At 34.6% G+C, this 16,451-nt stretch overlaps 1 protein-coding gene across 3 annotated transcripts in view; it reads right to left on the reverse strand.

Annotated features, from left to right (window-relative positions):
• The window catches only part of LOC146995164 (uncharacterized), a 116,982-nt gene that overhangs the window by 49,410 nt on the left and 51,121 nt on the right, over nt 1-16,451 (reverse strand). Inside the window, exon 1 of one of the 3 annotated variants that reach the window (XM_085826117.1) lies at nt 7,849-7,978. The exons of the other annotated variants lie outside the window; for them this stretch is intronic. The gene's annotated coding sequence lies outside the window, so the exon portion shown is untranslated. Of the gene's footprint in view, nt 1-7,848; nt 7,979-16,451 lie in introns of those variants that run through there. 3 annotated transcript variants of the gene reach the window in all.

Consider the following 16,451-nt stretch of genomic DNA (forward strand, 5'->3'; position numbering starts at 1 on the left):
AATGCCGATGCGTATGTAAAAAAGGGGGTGCGTGTGTAAGGATAGACTCATTCGACAAATTGCTTAATCCTTCTTTTGTGTCTGCTCTTGCAATCATAGTAATCTTGTCTGCTCTTGTAATAATTTTTTTTGTTTGTTTTTGTTTTTTGGTGTGATTGCATGTTGTTATTGTTTTTCTACATAAAATAAAAGTAAGTGCAGTTACATATTATGTTAACCCGCGAGTGCGCGCGCTCACATGAGTTACACAAGCTCTCGCACTGGGTCCAAAAGACCCGATTCGGGGTTTTTCAAGAAAATTTGTAAATCTTCAGAAAACGTGCTACATTTGTGTCAATAGTAAATTTCAGGATCAAACATGAAAAAATATGCTGGTTTAAATTTTTAATTTCTGCAAATGCTTTTATGAAAGAAAATTTCGTAAAGGAATATAAATTTATATTACATATTAAAAATATTTTAACTCTAAGTCTATTCTTATTTTCTTTATTAGCTTTGTTGTTTACGCAGCATCGATTCTTTATTTTCTTTATTAGCACTATAGACAGAGAAAAAATGCAACAAGAAATGATAGCAGTACTTTGTACAAAGTGTTGCGTGTTCCACATACAAATATGTTTCACGTTCTGCGCAGCACGTTTTCGTTTTTGTGTTTTCGTTTTTGTTTTTCGCTGGGTAAAATCTTCATTTTTTGTATCGTTCCCGATAATTTTTTTTCCAATAAAGCAATTTATGCTATTCTTACTTTCGTTTTCAGAATCTATATCAGTTTCTGAGAATCATTATCATATAAGCTAAACATTCGTGATCACTTCCGTCCTCATTTTCTTCAATATATTTATTCTACTGCAGTTGATGCATCTAGGAACCTTTAAAACTGTAAAAAATTATTTTTCGAGTAATTATGCTCAGATCGTCGCTTTTCTGAATTAAAAAGCTAACCTAAGTTTAACATAATATGTAACTGCACTTTTTTTTTTTTTTTTTTGTTATGTAGAATAACAATAACAACAAGCAATCACCAAAACAAAAAATCACAAAAAAGATTTATGTTGCCCAAATTCTTATGATCGCAACAGTAGACACAAAATAAGGACTAAGCAATTTGTGGAACGCGTCTGCGGCGCCTCCTGTACCTTTACATACGTATCGGCATTAAGTATTTTTGTTTACATATATTTACAAGATCAGCTCAAGTTATGTCAAAAACTGCAAAAAGCATTAACTGATAAAAATCAAAGCGATATAAGTGGTATAAATCTTATGCATGAATTTCAACTTTTGGAGGAAATGTAGTATCGCCGGTTGAAACTACGCTATAGCATTGTCAACAACATAGCGGTGTGCAGAAAAGAATTTTGGATATATCCCTAGATATCAGTCCTAGAGCACTTTTTGTGCCCTGTTGTAATCTCAGTTTGACCCTTGTAGTAAACTACGATGCGAACAACAATTTATTCAGTGCAAATTTATTAGATATCTAAATTAATCTGTTTTTAATTTTAAGATAATAAATAGTTTTCAGCAATATATTTGGTATACAACGCGTTTAGTATTTCGCTTCGCTTGCAGTGTTACTTTTTTATAACATGTTGTTGTTGTTGACCAATGTTCACTTGTCTGACCTATAGTCAGCCCAAGCCCACGAAATTCCTCGTGGCAAGGAGTGCAAGATACCCCTGTCGTTGGCAACGGCTTGAGCACCTTACAGGTGACAGTGCGATTTAACTCAGTTTCGCCCGCCTCCCCCCCAATTTTGATGAAGGGCACCCTATGGGACGGATCCGAGCGTCTCCCACCCCTCTTGCCCTACCACCAACCTTTTGAGCGGACTTTCGCCTTGCATATTTAGAGTTCCCCCGTGCTGCACTGACACTATACATTTACAAACATCCGTGTCTTCTCCGGGATTCAAACCCGGGCTCTTTGGCACGGGAGTCAGCAACGCTAACCACTATATCGGTTAGGCGACTTTTTATAACATAAATGTATGAATAATTCTTCAATAATTCTTCAATATTTGAATGTGGGTTTTAACAAAAATGTTTGCATGTTTAGATAAAAGATAAAATTTAATTCTTTTGGTTTTTTCATATTATTATGTTTAATGCTTCATTTTAAATGTTAACCATAAGCAATATTCCTTTAATATCGTCACTATATAAAGACGCGTTAAACATTTGCACGACGGCGCCGATTAGGCTTGTCGCGGGCCTGCTCACAGTTGACAAAATGCAAGATACTTAGCTTTCATTTTTAAACCAGAAACTCAGCTATTTAAAAGCAATGCGTTACCACTGAAACAAAATACTTTCCAGTTAATAAAAACTAAAATACTTGTTTTTCAGTTTTAATCAAGAAACTCAGCTATTTAAAAGCAATGTATTACTACTGCCTGAAATAAAATACTTTTATATTCTAAGCGTCAGTGTGTTGTCATTCACTAAAGCACATCATATTTAACTTCCACATTTAATCTGTCTGCTGCAGAATAATAAACTAAGGGATTTAAAATCAATGAACGCTGCTGTTAAGAATAATATTCTTACTTTTTGAGCTGATTAATTAAAATATTAATGCATTTCAATGATGAGATATCTCATTCAGTCATGAGATATCTGAAATATTAAATGTTTTTATGCAATTACACCAATTGATATTCATTAGACTCATATACGTTTCCTTTTTCTTAAAAACAATTGTCAACGGCTGGACGCGCATGCGGCTAATAAGCTAAAACGTTCAGTCTTATTACAAAATAGTTCAATGTGTAGAAGGTTTCGAATTTTTACAAACTTTAATTATAACATTAATTTTCCAGTGCATTTTATCTGGGGCAAACATTTTGTATGATATATGAAAGCTTTAACTTGTAGAAGTTCGAGTAATCGAAGCTCTACTGTATTTTGCTTTATAACTGAATGGAAGAAATTTCTAGCTAAACTGAAAACTTGAGACAACTAGAAATTTCGGAGTAGGATTAAAAATTAGCTGTACTATAGCAGGTATTCTGTAGCAGGTATACAGATCGTCAGCTTTGCTAGTTGGACGTGCATCATAAAACACCACAGAACCACAAGCGTCAATAAGAAATAATTCTTTACAAGCTCTGATTCAGAAACTGTCGAAAAAATATTCTGCTCTCTCAGCTTCATCATTTAAGATATTTACCTGATGAAAATAATCTTTAATATTCCATTCTCTCTCTCTCGCTTATACACACGCACACACATATATGCAGTGAACCAAATAACTTCAAGCTTCAGAATTATGTACCGAAAAACATAAACAGCATTTACAAACATTTACAACAGAAAAAAAATATACACATTAAGACAATTAAATGCATACATAAAATACAGTTGTCAAATACAATAAAATTCTTAGTGCATGTAACTAAGTTTCAGGAAGAATGTCGTTGACTTAAATTCCGAAGAGGGCCGTGCTTAATAATTATTTTAATTCATTTAATAATTCATTTAATAATTCATGTAAATGTAATTTAATAGTTATAGCATTAATGATAACAACTAGTGAATCCATTTTATGAAGAATGATTGCATTTGTGTAATTGTAAACTCGGCATTTGCGAAAAAAATTGGAAATTAAATGCTTTTTCAACAGTCGCGTTCATTTAATGTTTTTACATGAAGGTTCTCTGAATTTGTAATCTTTATGTAAATATATTAACTGAACTCTGAAATCTTTTTGAGTTTAAGATTACAACATAACTTTTATAAACAATAATATAAAAGTTAAAAATCCCGTTTCCAATCGAAGCCAAACGTAGCAGATGTTTTCTTTTTTATTTCTTCAATAACTTTGTGTTTAGTAGCACGTGTATATCTGAGGCATAGAGCTCAATTTGTCACAATTAAGAAAAGTAAATCATGTACGTAAAATTATAGAAATAAATGGACAAACACTGTTGAAAACAAAACAGAAATCGTAGGGCATTTTTAATTATCTCCAAAAAATATAGAAAAACGAACTATTGTTCAAAATTTGAAATAATGAATCAAAACATTTAATAAGGATTAATATACTTTGGCATCCACAAAATTTCAAATTCGAATTGATAAAACTTGTTTATCTCAACAAAGTCAACTTCACTTAACGCCCACATTCCATAACGAGTGATTCACATAACTAGCAAAACTAAATGTAAAAAAAAAAAGTGGACTCCCTTAACGAGCGATGTTTGATATAACTAGTGACGTGGAGACATTGTGAAATCACATGCAGGATCTTGCCTGCATTTGCGCTATCATTATACATTTTGAGCTCGTTTAACTAATGTCTTATTGTCACTTGTGAAAGTTGCATTTGGATACATTATTGTGCATTTAAGTGCAAAGTTTAAGCATACATACACGTTCCCCCCCCAAAGAAAATGCCGCAAGAAGACTAAGGAAAGACAAAAAAAATCATCTTAGAAATCAAATGCCAAACTGAAAAGCGAGAACGGTGTGTGAGGATGAATGATCTAACACGCACATATAATCGCTCTACATCAAGATTTGCAGTACCCTTAAGAACAAGGGTAAGATTAAGGACATTGATGCTTCTTAGGGTATTACAAGAATTTCTACACGTTGGCCACGTATTCTCATGAAAGATTGCTTCTCATATGAGCCAATGAGAAGCAAATGTAAAGTGACACTACTAACAAAAATATAACTTGTGAAAAGGTAAAACTAATTTTCGCCTACCTCATTAAAAAGATGCCAGTATCATCAACGAACTAAGAAGAAGCATTCAAGGCATGCGGGGGTGGTTCAAAATGTTTAAAAGAAGAAACGGCATCCACAAACACGGAACAATAGCAAGCTCGGACATAAGGCAACAGAGAACTTCATCGGCATATTCAAGAAGCTTGTGAATTCCGAGGGAAGTATGCTATAGTATGTTTTTAAATACGATGAGACAGTTCTCTTCTAGAAGATACGTCGAAAGAACTTATACGACAGTAATGCAGCAGAAGGTATTGCCGGGCCATAAGCCAATGAAAGACCGTCTCACGCTGTTGTTTTGTGGAAATGCGAGTGGCGATTTAAAAATTAAACAGCCGCCCGTTTACCATTCGGGCAATCCACTAGCCTTCAAAGTACAAAGTTCAGAAGAAAAGGCTAAATGGCATGTGAAAGAACAAGGCTTACATGCTACGTTGCCTTTTTACAGATTGGATCAATAAAGCATTTTGGTCTTCTATAAAAAATTGTCTACTTCAGATAATTCTTTCACTCCGTGCTTTCTTATTATGGACAACGCTTATGCACACCCTCCAATCCTAGACGATGATCTCTTAAGGAGATCTTTTCTAGGACTTGATGAAATTAATTTCTTCAAGTTCGAGTTCCTGCTTCCCAACACTACTCCTTCACTGCAGTCCATAGACCAGAAGATCATTTCAAATTTTAAAAAACCTTACTCTAAAATGATCTTCGAGCGCTGTTTTGAGGTAACTGAAGGAACCAATCCCATTCTCAAAGCGTTTCGGAAAGCTCACTTTCACACGTTTGCCTGCCTCGATCGACTACGCATGAGACGAAGGCACCAATAAAAGCATTATTTCAGTATGGAAGAAGGCTTTGTCCAGACAGTGTAATCGAATGCGAAGAGCTGCATTCTGTTTGAGAGCAAGAAGTTGTGGAGAAGATTTTATTAAGGAAGGAGGATATAAGAGCCTCAGCAAAACAGTAACTTCTAGAGAAATAAGGGAGAAGTTGAAAGCATATAAATCTATTGCATTATATGTTTATTCCGGATTGAATATGATATGAATTTTAAACGTATTATTTATTTTGCATTACTACCATCACTTGTTGCTGCTTTCAGTTTTCCATTGGATTAGATTTTAAACTGCTTTTTACTTTGTATTTATTCTTTTTTATAAACTGTATACATGAGTATGTGTGCTTGTGCATGTGTGTGTATAAGCTAAAATACAGTCGATGATCGGTTAACGAACAGTTCGGACTGCGAACAAATAGGACAACGAATACTTTCATGGGAGATTTTTGTGTTCGGACAACGAACACATATTCGGATAACGAACAAAAACGAATTCTAACGAACACTTCTCGGCTCTCGGAGCATAATGTGCACGGTTGTCAAATCCAAAGGACAAAAATCGTTTTAATCTGTCTTGAATTATGTTGCTTGCCTATTAAACTTCGAAGTTCTATACTGGGGTGGATGCGAAAGATGTGTCCATCCTTCGTTCAATGAGACGGAGGTGATCAGGAAGACACCTCCTGAAATTATGAATGAAATTTCGACAGCTGCTAGAGATCTGGAATTGGAGGCGAACGAGGATAACATAGAAGAGCTCATAATGGAACATGAAGATGAACTGACCACAGAAGAACTCCTAGAAATCTTGAATGAAGAATAGCAAGAAACGCAACGAAATGTGTCTTCTTCTAACCAGGAGGAAGACGAAAGACCAATGCCGTCATCTGCCATTAAAGGTCTTTTGAAGAAGTGGGAGGACGTCAGAGCAATGGTCTTAGAATGACACCCAAACCAAGCTGATGTCAGTAGGGTTGGGGATCTTTAGAACGACAGTGCTATTAATGACTTCCGGAAAATTCTGAAAAAGAGAGAAAAGCAATCGACATTGGGCATGTTCTTTAACGCCCCATAAAAAAAATGAAACGAACTAATTAATATAAAAGATTATATGTATGTATTTTTTAATAAACTTACTAATAAATTATATATCCTTTTCTTTAATTTAATTTTTAGGGTCTCCAGAACGAATTAATCGATTTCACAAATGGTGAGTCGATGATCTATGGTAAATCGATGATCGGTTAACGAACAATTCGGATAGCGAACATAGTCTTATAACAGATTATGTTTGTTAACCGATCACCCACTGTATATAAAGCAAACTTCTACTTTTAATTTTTCTATAGCCTGTTTTGTTCTTCATTTTAATGTGACTACTTCCCCTGTCTGTCCTTAAAATGGTAACTATTAATAATATAATAATCTAAAGTGCGTCATTTCAAAATTTATTCTTTTCTTGCCCTCTTACATAACCTTGCAATGTAGGGATCTTATAGCCAATAGATTAAAGATTCCCATTAAGAATCCCCAAACCTTTAACTCTGTCTTCCATACTTTCATCTAAATGTGTCATATTTCGCTTTTCTGCTTCGCTCTTGCAACTTGTTGCTGCTTGCTGTTTTCAAAAATTACAATTCACATGTCTGTCAGTAACGATGCGAAATCCTTTAAGAACAAGGCGCTGTGACGGCCACATTGCTTGTTTGGCTTAATGAAAAACGTGCATCAGTCATGAATAAAAAGGAAGTAATTGAATTAAACTACGTCTTTCAAGTTTCTTGCCTCCATTTACTACGTCACCAACTTTGTCAGTTAACGACAACGAGTCATCATTCTGTCTGACCAATAAAACAGCTCTAATATATTACATACATGTATATATTATAGATGTAAATATAAATCTTTTACATTTGCTTTTGTGTCATAAATGAACTTAATTACGAATATAAAATATGAATTAAAACAACATAACGTTATTTTTAAGCTTTTTCGCTAAATTCGAAAATCTAAAAGAAAATTAGAAACTAATACCCTAATTTTTTTTACACAGTCCTTTCATTTAATGAAACCCTACATTAAAATACTGTATAATTCTACATCTACACAGAAGCTGTGGATGACCTTGAATAGGCAGTTCAGTATATGCAGCATGATTTTTATAGATGCTGATAAGTAAACAAATTTAAGCAATAATACTTTACAATTAAACCTTCCAAAAATAATATGCATTTGGATAAACCAAACAGGCGCTGCATGAAATTATACACCTACTTCAGTAAAATTCAATCCATGTTATTCAGGAGAGCAACAGCATTTCACTTGTCTAACAGCATCGCGTCCGAAAGAAACTCCAACCAGGAAGATTTAAGGAACAAAGAAAATGCCTTTTTCTCTGAATGGCTCTACTTATTACAAGAAACGCTTACCATTTCCGACGTCTTTGCACCTCATTTGCAACCAAGTACTTTCATGCAAATACCCAACCCATTTTAAACGGGTAGGGCTTCTTTGAAAATTCTTCTTCCTTGTGTTTCTTTTGTGTTGGTGGCCTTAGCACTCGACCTTTGCACACCTTCAGAATCTGGTGCACTCACAGAGTTAAAAAGCTCTTAACCACGCAATCCGAATAATTGAAAGAATGAAAAGGCTTCCTTATCAGGATGGAGTCGGTTGTCTTGGACAGTCGCACTACCGAAAGTAAGAATTAGAATAACTTTTTTTTATTCTTTCTGTTTCATTTTTTCCTTTTCTTACACTTGATGTTTGCTCATTTTCTGGAAAATAGCATGCTCTTCTTTTTGTTGTTAAACGTTTTATCGGTTGAAAATATTACTGAATGGAATACATGAAGAACATATTAAAGAACAAGGAACTTATCGCAAGAATTATCAACTAAAGCTTAAACAGATTATAAACATATAAAATAGAAGTTAATCTCAGCTACATTTCACGCGGATTTGGTTAAATACTTTTAACCACAGTACTTTATACACAGTACAGCATAAATTAAGCTTTCATTTACGCACAGCAATTGCATAACTGCAATTCTGCGAGTGTGCAGCTTTCCTGCTCGTCCTCTTACTGGGCTGATCTAACAAACACGCTTCGCCCGTCATGCTCCAAAAACGTGAGCTCCACCAATATCTGAGGAATTAGGCTATTGAATACTAGTAGTTTCGAACCCAGGTGAATAGGTTAAATGCACAGTTGATTTTCGAGGTTTCACCATGTATAACGTGAATACAACGTGCTAACTGTAAGCAGAATCTCAAACAGTATTTTAAAAGATGAATTCTGCGTAGAAATCAAGAATATCTGTGAAAGAACTAAGTTCGCCATAGATTTACATGGATTGTATATTGAAAGCTAAGTCATATAAACGTTATTTCCTTTATATTTCAATTTTCTACGGAGTTAATTCTAAAAATTTGCAGATGTATTTTGTATTTGTTTTAACATTTTAGCTTTATTTCTTCATATTTTCAATGTATCAGTAATGATTACCGACCCTTAGAATAGTCTCCCGGGATAGCAATCATAGGTAATGCAAGATATTTTGCAACATTTTCATCTTTTTCATTTTATATATATATGATTAAATGTATGCAGGCTAAACATGTTTGCTTATCTATAAAATATGCGTAGACGACACACATTTTATGGAAAATTGAGTCAATCATTCATGCAAGAGATCCCTCCTGTTTATGTGATTTCACCGTGAATAGATTTTAGAAAGAGAAAAGAGAAAAACAAATCTGTGGTTTGGCGTTTCAATATGTAACACATAACATTACAAACATGTTTCGATTGCAATTTGTTAAATAACTGCATATGGAAGTGATTTTCTCTTTCGCTTTTGGAGAGGTACGACTCGCAATTAGAGTGAAAATAGGCATTTTTCGAACTTTCGAAACTATAACATTGAAAGCTTTGATATCATTAATTTGGGATAATAGAGGAAACAGCACTTCATAAAATCCTAATAATACTTTCAATGTCCTAAATATAGTTTAAAAAATGTCTGGATGGTTATTTATTCCTAAATAGTGAAACTTCAGTTCAGAAGTTTAATTCATTCCTGAAAGCAATCGAAATGTTCATCAACCGATTATTTTCTCCTTAGGAATGTTATGTAAAATGGTTTAATTAGTTCGTCGGCCTGAGATGATTGTTTATTTAAACTTGTCTGTTGTTTGTACCTTGTGCACAAATTCCTTCATAATTCAAAACCTGTGGAAATCATTAAATACAAAACTAAAGCGTTAAAAGCAATATTAAACAGATATAACAAAAGAAATCTATTTAATTTTACCGTGCCTGTACGACGGCTTAAGCAGGAAGTAATGACGAAGATGTTTTTTGAATGCGAAATTCTCTTCCATCCTCCCAAGCCTTTAAGAAGGCATTTTCTGTAACTTTTTCTTTGTCTCTAATCGCCATTCGACTCTGCCTGAGACTTAGGAGGCCTCCGTCTCCAATTTTGATACCAATCTCTCCGTCAAGATTTACCCAATGTGATTGTCATTGAACATTTTCTTCTCCTGATGGCTTGCTAGCAGCTTTGTAAGGGTGATAGCAGCTTCAGTAACATATTTTTTTACCAATGACATCTCATCAAAAAGATCATTTTCGCAAATATTATTTTTCGGAAAATGGTTACTAATATATTAAAAAGATTTTTTCCACATATTCCCATAAAATCTCCTTTTTTAATATTTGATTTCTGCGCTTTCACAAAAATCCTTCAAACTTTCAACACGCGCAGTATATATACATAATTTTTGCTATAATATTTTCAAGATCCACTGGAAGTAAGTCAGATGCTGTTTGAATAGTACTGTGTAGAATATGAGCTGCACAACCTACTCCAATCATTTTTTGGTTCAAATGTTCGTGAAAATGTTATTGATGCCTCTTCCAGCTTTTCCACCAAAATTTGCGTTAGTGTTATCCTCTCAATAGGCAATAATATTATTGTTCAAATTATTCTTTTTTAAAAAAGTACTTATTGAATCAAAAATTATTTGCGAAGGTTCACCCGGCAGCCGCCCAGACGGTATAGTGGTTAGGGAAGCCTGACTGAGAGCATGACTGAGGGCCTGGGCTCGAATCCCGGAGAAGGCATGGTTGTAACTGTCCGTCTCCTTCATAGGAGGCAATGGTGGACCACCTATTAGGTGTTTCATAATGCAGAGACTACCACATCTAGCCTTAGTACAGATAAATGGACTCTGTTACAAAACTGTAACTGTTCACAATCTGCCATTGGGAAAAAAAAAAAAAAAAAAAAAGTTTCGCCCAGCAATGAAGCAAAATCTAATATTCTAATTTTAATTCCTGTTTCTTTATCAAAAAGTCTAACAATTGTGGGAAATAATTTAAAATTTTTGTGGTTGGAAGCATCATAATATATGGATATAAATATACATTTAAATCTAATTCTTTCTGCAATTGTGAAAATGAATATGATGAAAAACATTACAAATAATTGCTTCGGTTTTTGTCCTTGCAAATGCAAATCTTTTTGTCGTACAATGCTTTGATCATTTGCGACGTACATTTAATTGATCTGAAACTTTTATTGTGGTTTATGGTGTGGGAAGCAAATGGCCCTTCAGCTAATGCTAGCTGTTCCTCCGTTAATAATACATATTCCTTGACGAGACGCGAAGATAATGATCGAACACCACCGAGTAAATCTAACTTGTTACATCGCCTAATTTAGTTTACTCTGCATACGTTTTATGTTTTTTTTTTTTTATTTATGTATTTTTATTTCTTTATATTTACTATAATAATTAATGAATAATAGGTAATATATTTTTACAGTACATTTAAAATAAGAAATACAGATGTTTTCTAAAAAACGGGACATTTTTGAAAATCGGCGGGACGCGGGACAGTCCTCCACAAAGCGGGACTGTCCCTCCAAAATCGGGAAGTGTGGTCACTTTCCTATAGATGCAATATAATAGACAAGAAAGAATTCGTCAATGTTAAACCAGTCAAAATGTTTGTCTGAGACACGATCTGGCTGAAATTTCGTCCAGACAGAATTTATGGTTACGTACCTATCTGCCAGGCTTTTAAATGAGAGTTAAACAAGAGAAAATATTAAAATGTTTTAAAAAACACCTTGTTCGTGAAGAGAGGCGTTCGTTATGCGAGATTCCACTGCATTTCGAAACAAAGAGAGAATGTGGCACCTGAGCGCATGCCAATCAGTTTTAAAAGAAAACGAGAGAGAGAGTGTGTGTAGGTAAAGGAGGGGAAAAAAGAAAGAAGGGGAAGAGAAAGAAAAGCCGCGGTAGCTGTTAGTAGATTCTTATCTGCTTATATTTGTCAGGTAGTTGCCTGAAGGTGCAATTTTTCACACCTCTCGAGGTGTGAGAGCACTGCTTAAACAACCCATATTTCGGGGAGAATAAGTTAGAGGATTTGCGTCACTATCTCAATGCAATCTCGGTACAACTATTTTTCAAGTTCGAGCGGCGCCGAAAAGTTACCGGGGTTTTTATGTTCATGGGACAGGGAAGAATACCTAAATGTTTCTTTTCGGCTTTGTTAATATTTGCTTCTGAAGCAAGCTTACAGCATATAATCAGATACTGCATAATAATTCGATTTCACGTATTTTTTAAAGGGGGAAAAATATCCCCTCCGATCCCTACTGGAGGCACAAAATTTTATGTTTTTTAGCAAAAGTCTAATTTATGATTTCGTTTTTTTTTTTTTTTCGTTGTCGCAGAAGAGTAAAGTAAAGTTGAGAATATTTGTGCTTATTATGTAGGATATACCATACAAATTTATTAGAGACAGACATTTATGCAAATAATAGTATTTGCAGGCATTGCTTTTTTAGAGTTGCGTTGTTTGTTATAGTAACACTATTTCTCAAAGGTCCTATATCTTGTGACGACGTAGAAAAATAATTTATACATTCTGTATTTTTAAGAATATTAAATTATTTAAATAAAACGAAAGGATAATAATTTTTTGCTGATGGTCAACTCCCAGTTATTGAAAAATATATTGTGAAGGTTAAAGCTTTATTCATATTTTTAACACATTCGTGCAGTAAATAGGGAACAGAACTTTCATTTTCCCTCGTGGGTACAAAATCTGACAGGAACTTTGAATAATTTAAGGGTATAACTTTCAGATTTACTAGTACAATTTCACTTTGAAATTATCTCTTTTGACATAATTATTTGAAACAATGTAATAAATAATAAATTATCATGACTTTGAATGGAGAATAAAACAGAGTACAGCATATGAATTTAAAAAAAAAATAACACTTAAATTATTGGAAAAAGGAAGATAACGATCATTAAATCAAGGAAATAAATAAATTGTTAAAATTTCTTTTATCTTTGGAGAAGGACTGTTATAATAAGCCAGTTAGTTTAAAATGAAAAGTAATTGCACCCCCCCCCAAATACTCCTGATCTGTACCATAAACTCACGTCTGTAACTATGTATGGATCTTCTCGGCAATGATAAAACTCCCACGAAGTCTACCATGACCAAGAGGGGCAATATGAATTTTTCCAGCTCCATCCCAGTTTCGAAGGCCAATCCCCAGAGAAAAAGGTTCGAGAATATCCTATTACGCTCCCTATACCATCAGTATCTCAAGAACATTTTCAGATGTACAGTATTTAAGTGCCTTAAGTGCCGCAAATATACTAAGAAATATCTAGACCTATGACACCTGGCCTACCACTGTGTCAAAACGGCAGCACCAAAAAATAATAAGCCACACTTCAAATGTCTGACATAAATTCGAGTAATCAAAGATTTCCAAAACTTGAATATATGTATTAACATATAAAGCAAACTTAATGTGAGGAAAAATTACGTCAAGCGTAATTTCATTGTAAAGAAGCATTGAGAGCACTGAAAAAACAAAATGGGGCGGTGATAATGGCACAATAAGAGCCTTCATCTGCAGCTGAGTTGATAGAAGATATGAGAGAACAACCAGCGAAAGACAAAAGATTAAAATTCTTAAATAACTTAGCAGCTACATGAAATTTCTGTTTAGACTATCTTAATTTCATATAGCCTAAAATGAAGAATAAAGAATAAACTAACCAGTGAACTGAAGTTTCTGAAACCTTTAGAGTTGAGACAAATGGAGTTCAACTGTATAAGTATCTATTTTTTAAGTATGCTGAAAGCTATTTCAAAGAAATAGTAATGTAATACATATCCAGTTTTCATTTTAACTAAAGTTATTGTCGTATATATTTTATCGTCTATATATAGTTGACCATCTCTAACACAATTATCCCATGGTAGCAGAGGATTTTCGTTTTCAGTGGAGATGATTATTTTACAGAGCTGATATTCGATATCAACTTTTAATTATGTTCTCAGAAATACTGGTCATTTTCAGCAGTAGTTGTCTCAGAAAAGCGGTTGTAACGAGAAGGATAACGGTATGCGAAGATAAATTTATTGCAATTAGAAATAGGTATAAATGAACAGAGATAGGTTCCTTAAAACACAGACCCAGAGATCAGCAGATGCTATAAAACAGTACTTTAAATTGTGATATGCATAAAAACATCATTAGTTTACAAATGTAGAGCGAATCCTACGAGGGAAACATCTTCCAAAAATGAACAGTGTACTAGCCATTTCTGAAAATGACTAGTACACTGGTCATCAGAATTAAACAATAATGAGAAAAAATATGCTCACTAATGTTGCAATCAATGCACTCTGCTATAATTAATTAAATACAACGGAATGCAAAATTTCACTTCTGTGCATACGTTAATGCCGGAAATATGCAAATTCGGTGATTGACAATGTTGTGCGTAATGCACGCATGTTCGAATTCCGGTTTGTAGTGTTGTCTAAAGTAAGCATAGTTTCTTAGAGTAATCAGTAGTCAGTAGTTATGGCTCAAAGGCATCCTTTAAGTGAAGGTCAAAAATGACGAATAATTGGTAGAATCGAGGGAGATCCAACACAAATGAAGGTCGCCCAAGAATTGAATATCTACCTAAGTATCATACCAAGAGTTTAAAGTAGCTTTTAAAGCACTGATAAGTTGATAGACAGCCTGGTCAAGGGAGTCCAAGAACAACAACTGCATCAGAAAATGTTTTCTATCCGTTTTCTATCGTTGTCGGCTCGAAGAAACCGCGAAGCGACTACAAAAATTTGGTTTCATATTAATTTAGTTTTTTATTTTTGGCCTTCAAGCTGCCACAAGAACTCAAATTAGCCGTTTTACTGCTGCACGAAGTTCTTGTCGAGATTGGACTGTATGCGAGAAAACCAATGTTTTATGTCCAACTTACTCCAGCTTCCAGAAGGGCCCGTTTAAACTGGTGCCGTTGTCATGTTCAATGGGACCAAGACGACTGGCTCGAGTGCTGTTTACTGACGACCAGATATAGTCTGAACAGTGATTCTAGGTGGGTTTCGATCTAGAGAGAAGGAACACGCAACTTGCCTTCCCTTGTCCGTATCCCGTTTCCGAGATCGCGGTTTAATGTTTGGGAAGCAATAATGACAAATGGCCGCACCGAGCTGCATATCTTTCAGTGAGGTTCTTGTGTAACCGCTTGAAGATATGTGGATGAGGTATTGGAGCTTCAAGTTAGACTGTTTAGGGATGCTGTTGGCCCAGATGTTTTCTAATGGATGACAATGCCCGGCATCATCGAGAATATGTGGCGTCAGAATACTTGCAAACAGAAGATATTATTCGAATGGCTCGGTCACCTTACTCACCCGACTTGAACCCGATTGAACATGTGTGGGATGCCTTAGGACGCCGAATTTTAGGGCGCCAAATTCCTCCCCGGAACTTCCAGGAGCTGAAAAATGCCCATTTAGAAGAGTGGCGTGCAATTCCACAAGACTTGACCAAGACTTTGGTAAAGTCTATGAATCAAGATGTGAGGTATGCATATCAGTCTGAGGTGACAGTACACAATATTAAACAAAAATGTTTTCCACAAGAAGTGACTTTTCCATCGTTTTCCAATTTCCGTAATTTTGCTTTTAATTTCAATATTTTGCGAATAATCAATTGCCAAACATTTTAATATATGTTAACTAATGCTTTTGTACAATTTTTTTTAATAATTTTTCATTAATTGTCAGTTACATCTTATTTCTGTCATTTCCCTTTCATTTTGAAGGCCAATGTATTTCTTAGAGATAAACACTGGTATTGAACATAAACTTTCTAAGGCGATTATAGCTGTAAAAGACCAAAATCTACTGATGGTCATCTTAGAGAGTATTCACTGCATATAATTTTGCATTTCGCATGAATTTCATATATAACATATATACCTTAATCTTGTACAACATACACACAACAAGCATTAATTACTTAGGATGTGGGAATATTCTGGAACCATAAGCAACTAAGCAAGTGCGAAGCTCGGTTTTTCTGACACAGAATATTTTAAAACTTTTTAAAGCCATAAATAAATTTATACATTGTATCCCTGAACCTTCAAACCCACTTCATATACTTTCTTTACCCTGTGAAAAGCACTGCGCATGATTTTAAAACTCGGCTTTGAGGCACAGAACGCGAAGCTACTGTTGAAATCCCTGAGCAACTAGGGCGTGGTGTATCGTGGTCCAGTCACGTCGCATCAATGGAGTTGTTTGCACTTTAAAAGTACTTTTAGATGTCGTGTGTATTGAATATGATTGACAGAAAATCAGTAAACTGACGGGCAGCAAATTAGCTCGGCCTTTCAAAGCATATCGTTTAATAATATGTTGATCTAAAGGTTAAAAATCTTAACTTTTGACATCAGGTTTCGCAGAATATGCGTCCTTACTTTGAATCATAAACTCTCGAGACTTACCTGGATCAAATTTATGAC

This window comes from Stegodyphus dumicola, chromosome 10 (genome assembly GCF_044657685.1).
Source record: "Stegodyphus dumicola isolate Sdum_Otavi_A_Nest chromosome 10, ASM4465768v1".
Taxonomy (NCBI): Eukaryota; Metazoa; Arthropoda; class Arachnida; order Araneae; family Eresidae; genus Stegodyphus; species Stegodyphus dumicola.